Here is a 6000-nt window from a genome sequence, read left to right as displayed (position 1 = left end):
AAGTAACCCCCTTGTACAAAAAAGGGAGTAAATTAGAACCCGGCAACTACCGCCCTATTTCTATTCTAAGCTCCATCTCGAAAGTGATGGAAAAAATAGTCTATGAACAGGTTGAAAAGTATCTTGCCACTAATAAATTGCTGTACGAGTTCCAATCTGGTTTCAGAACATCCCACTCCACTGACACATGCCTCCTCTATTTGAGCGACCACATCAAACACGAGGTGGATGCTGGAAAATACTGCGGCATGGTCATGCTGGACCTCCAAAAGGCTTTTGACACCGTGAACCACTCCATACTGGTTAACAAGCTTAAAGCTATTGGTTTTGATAGCACATCAGTGAGCTGGATGCAATCCTACCTGGAGGGGAGAGAACAGATGGTGGAGGTGAACGGAACACTGTCCCCTCCCCTCCCAGTGAGCTGTGGCGTCCCACAAGGAAGCATACTAGGGCCTTTACTGTTCCTAATTTATGTTAACGACATGACTTCAGCTTGTGACTGCAACTTGTTCCTGTTCGCAGATGACTCAGCACTGCTGGTCTCGGACAGGAACAAACTGCAGGTTGAAAAGACCCTCAGCTCTGAACTCGGTAGAATCTGCACCTGGCTCGCTGATAACAAACTATCCTTACACCTGGGAAAAACTGAATCCATCCTCTTCGGATCAAATAGTAAACTCAGCAAGGCAGATGGCTTCTTGGTTAGAGTGGGTGACAATATTATCACACGAAAAGATGAAATTACCTACCTAGGTTCCATCCTGGAGGCCAATCTTTCCGGTGATGAAATGGCCACCAACGTAATCAAAAAAGTCAATCAAAGAACAAGATTCCTTTACAGGATCTCCTCACTGGTCAGCAAAAACACCTTGAAGACCTTAACAGGAGCCCTCGTACAAGGTTTCTTTGACTATGCATCCACCTCTTGGTACCACAGCACCTCAAAGGCCCTTAAAACAAGGCTCCAGACCTCTCAAAACAAACTGGTCAGGCTCCTACTTGGCCTCACCCCCCGAACCCACCTCACCCCTGCCCACTTTGACAGGCTGGGATGGCTTAGGGTCGACGACAGAGTACAGCATCTTGCAATGGGTCTGGTCCACAAGATTCGATACACCACCAAGATACCCATGTACCTGTCTAAATACTTCCTTAATGTAAACGAAGTCCACACCCACAACACCAGAGGGAGTGCAACAAACCATGTACAACCCAGATTCGGCACAAACAAGGGACTAAATTCTTTTCGCTCCTATGCCACCAAAATGTGGAACGCCCTACCAACAGTCATTAAGACATGTGAATCCCTTGACTCCTTCAAAACCGCTCTCAAAGGGCACCTACGGATGGCTGCATTTCGAAACTGGCCTCTGTAAAATCTGAATCCCCCCACCCCCCCCCCCCATTTTCCCTCACTGTATATTGTATCTTTTCCCTTTTTTTGCTTCCCATATGATGAATTCCTGTTCTGTTCTTTACCTACAGAGAAATGTCTATTTGTATGTCTCTAAATGTTTGTATGTCTTTAAATGTTTTGATGAATTGAACAATGTGGACCCTGTTGTAAACAAGTGTAATGCTTAATTGGGTCGTCCACTCACAGTTGACAGTCTTTGTATTGAGTTCGTGCTTAAAATGTACTGTAAATTCTACAAACTGTTAATAAAGATTTCAATCAATCAATCAATCGGTGCTTGAAGTGCTGTGTGCACAAAGTGTTACCTGAATTGCACACAAACCTGAGTTCGTTACCTATGCTAAGCATTAACGTGTGTGTGTGTGTGTGTGTGTGTGTGTGTGTGTGTGTGTGTGTGTGTGTGTGTGTGTGTGTGTGTGTGTGTGTGTGTGCGCACGCGCGCGTGTGTGTGTCTGCGCGCGTGCGCTGTGCGAGAGGGGGGGACTGGAGGTTGAAATGAAAAAAACAAACAAAGGGGTGCATTAAGTGCTGTATGTGTGCATAACATATACATAAATAGAATCGATATATACAGACACAATGTTTTGTTTGGGGTGTCACAGCACCAAATCATTCTTCTTAACTGTTTACCAATGATGGTTTAAAGGAGAATTCCATGCTAGAAGGCTTTCTTACTTTTCTTTGTAGTTGTTACGTCCCCACCAAAGAGGTCCAGGTGTTATTTTCTGCAAAAGCGCATTATTGGCTATTTAAATAGTATCCCAAGCGGCACACTTTACTACTTATTTCGATGGAAATAAGCGAATTAGCACAAAAATCCAACCCCCATTGTGGGCTTATATATATGGGGAAATAGCCAATACTTATACTCAAAGCTTATATGGTCTCTCTCTCAACCTGCTCCACAGGTACACAGGCCAGGGTGACGACCCCCAGATCCACAAGATCAGCTTCTTCTCAGCCCTGACATGCTGTGAATGCTGGACCCCATAGAGCCCTGACATGCAGTGAATGCTGGACCCCATAGAGCCCTGACATGCTGTGAATGCTGGACCCTATAGAGCCCTGACATGCAGTGAATGCTGGACCCTATAGAGCCCTGACATGCAGTGAATGCTGGACCCTATAGAGCCCTGACATGCTGTGAATGCTGGACCCTATAGAGCCCTGACATGCTGTGAATGCTGGACCCCATAGAGCCCTGACATGCTGTGAATGCTGGACCCTATAGAGCCCTGACATGCTGTGAATGCTGGACCCTATAGAGCCCTGACATGCTGTGAATGCTGGACCCTATAGAGCCCTGACATGCTGTGAATGCTGGACCCCATAGAGCCCTGACATGCTGTGAATGCTGGACCCTATAGAGCCCTGACATGCAGTGAATGCTGGACCCTATAGAGCCCTGACATGCAGTGAATGCTGGACCCCATAGAGCCCTGACATGCTGTGAATGCTGGACCCTATAGAGCCCTGACATGCTGTGAATGCTGGACCCTATAGAGCCCTGACATGCAGTGAATGCTGGACCCTATAGAGCCCTGACATGCAGTGAATGCTGGACCCCATAGAGCCCTGACATGCTGTGAATGCTGGACCCTATAGAGCCCTGACATGCTGTGAATGCTGGACCCCATAGAGCCCTGACATGCTGTGAATGCTGGACCCCATAGAGCCCTGACATGCTGTGAATGCTGGACCCCATAGAGCCCTGACATGCTGTGAATGCTGGACCCTATAGAGCCCTGACAAGTTGACATTTTGTATTTTTTCAACGTGCCGTAAAACAAGACGTGAGGGGGAGCGCTTGTTTAATATAATCTTACCTGCGCAGGTAAGACACCCAAAGAAGAGGCCGACGCAGTGCGACGCCCCATCACGCACAGCCTTCTATTAAACAAGCGCTCCCCCTCACGTCTTGTTTTACGGCACGTTGAAAAAATACAAAATGGCGGCTCGGAATGTCACTCTTGGAATATTTTGGACAGAAAGTATAGCTCATAACATGTCTACGGGGGATTTTTATGAAAAACAAGCTCGGCAGATTGAAAGAGGATAATTCAAGCTTGGACTGCAGCTGCAATGTTGGTGAGTTTAACGTCATTTAAGACAAGCAGATCACAAACCAAAAAAGATGAATAGGAAGTGGATGGAGGGTGTTGCAACTCTAGATTCAGCCCATTGTAAAAAAAAAATCTAGAGTTGCAAATTGTGGCTAGCTGTCTTGGTGATTTGGTGAATGTAGTGTATTCGTTTTTAGATCGATCAGGGATGTGTTAATTGTGTACTGTGATTACTGTTACTGTACATGGTGCTGAACCCTGCGTAGCAACCAGCAGACAAAATAACAACTCACTGTATCACAAGATCCAATGTTATATCATTTGACTGAGTTTAATGGTCTGATTTGTTGAAAATAGCTGATCAACAAGCTCGTAGATCGCCTAGTTTCAAATAGCCGATGTGTATAGGCTTTATAGTGGCTTTAGCTGATGTTGATGCTATTTAAAAACGAAACCACAAAATCTGGGGGTCCCCGGACCCCTCACTGTGCTATTGGAGGATATATTGTTATTATAGGTCAGTCAGTAAACACTGAAGTTGGTGCTTTCATTTAAGTACATTGATTCACATTTCACAATACCAGAATGCACTTTTAATTATAATACATGAAGCAGACAAGCCCTGTGATTAAATCTTTAGCATTACACTGTAACCACACTGTGGTTAATGTTTTATTCACAATGCAAAGTTACTGTACTCCTATCATGGTGTAGTTACTGTAGTATTCATATTGTAATCGATCTGGGATGTTAACATTGTGCAAAACTGTGTTCAATGAATTGCCTCATCTGCTATACATTAACTGTTATTGCTACTCCTAGAGCATGTTGACGTAGACAGGACAGCTTAGTTAATAGCATCTCTGTGTTATAATCAATGGGCTTGGTTGGTTGATTAAATTATTTTATTAGACAAATGTAGAACAGTAGCTATAATTACAGGCAAAAAATAAAAAATAACATGCAAGTAAAGGCATGGTGTTGCAAAGAAAAAAAAGCACTGGTAGAGTACTATCCGAGCTTCTGCCTGGATATAGGGTTCGAAGCCCTACAGCGCTGTGACCTGCTGACTGCTGACTGCCTCACCTTTCACTAGAGTGTAAAGACGCTGTGTTCAGATTACCACACTTGAAACCCAAATATATTGTCTACCATACAACAGTAATACAACAACATAATTTGTGTGATATTGAAATGCAATTTTAATTGTCATATCAATATTTATAACACCCATACAGTGTTTTCCAAACTGTGGGTCTCTCACTCAACAGTAAACAAGTGTACACTTGAGTTTTTGTGTTTAGTAAGAGTCATGACTGTACTTTTCAAGGTGTATAGCTTGCTGCAAGCGGATGACTGTCTTTTTTATTTTTTTATTTGTTACTTTATTTAGCATTTTCAACAGTTGTAGACCTGACGACGATTCTACAAGTGTCTTCTAAATCATGACAGTTTTCTGATAAACCTATGCTTTCATGTCAGTGGTGCTCAACCTTTTTCGACTGTTACGACTTACCGAGTCTAGGACTGTTATTGTGTCTGACAGATGTGTAGAGAGAGAGAGAGAGAGAGAGAGAGAGAGAGAGAGAGAGAGAGAGAGAGAGAGAGAGAGAGAGAGAGAGAGAGAGAGAGAGAGGAACAGAGTATATGATTGCAAAACATGGTTACAGTCACTAGCAGGCAACTTTTGTCTAATCTCACTATTATTTGCACTGTTGCAATGTCAACCTGTACAAAATAGCTGATCTACAAGCCAATCTATATCTCTGCTATTTTCAGCATGCAACCAAGTGTACAATGACTTGTACTGGTCCTGGATGTCTTGTCCACTAGTCCCTTCCTAACATTTTTGTCAACTTTTTTTCATTTGTTGACAAAATTGTCAGTATATTTAGTCATCATGGCTTAGTTTTTATGTAGTTTTTGTCAGTGAAAAAAGGTAGTGGACGAAAGGTTTTCATCGTAGTTCGAACCCAGGACCTTCAGCTTGAAAGGCAGCCTATCTACGCATTCAGCTGGCTCTTCTTAAACACACAGACATTCTAATACATCTTCCACTCAATGAATAATAGGTGGGCTATTTGGCCACACATGCTGTTGTGTCTAAAAATAGACGTCTAAAAAAGTCTAAAATAGACGTCTAAAACACGTCTATTTTTAGACGTGTTTTAGACGTCTATTTTTAGACGTTTTTTATCACATTTTTAGACGCTCGTCTAATAGCCCATATCGTACGGCATACTGTAGCACGCCGTTTTTCATCATTTTTGAGGATTTGAAAAGAATGGAAATAAAAAAAACGATGGGTTATAGCCTATTGTTTTTTGATTAAAAAAAATAATAATCCTCGTCTTTCATCATTTTTGACCATCCCACTGAGCAATAGCCGGCTATTAGGCGTGCGTCTAAAAATGGGATAAAAAACGTCTAAAAATAGACCTCTAAAAACGTCTAAAAATAGACGTCTAAAACACGTCTATTTTTAGACGTCTAAAACACGTCTATTTTTAGACGTGT

The sequence above is a fragment of the Protomyctophum parallelum genome (genome assembly GCF_964188405.1).
Source record: "Protomyctophum parallelum genome assembly, chromosome: 14".
NCBI lineage: Eukaryota > Metazoa > Chordata > Actinopteri > Myctophiformes > Myctophidae > Protomyctophum > Protomyctophum parallelum.
The sequence above is the reverse complement of the archived record's forward strand: the minus strand, read 5'-3'. Positions refer to the sequence as shown.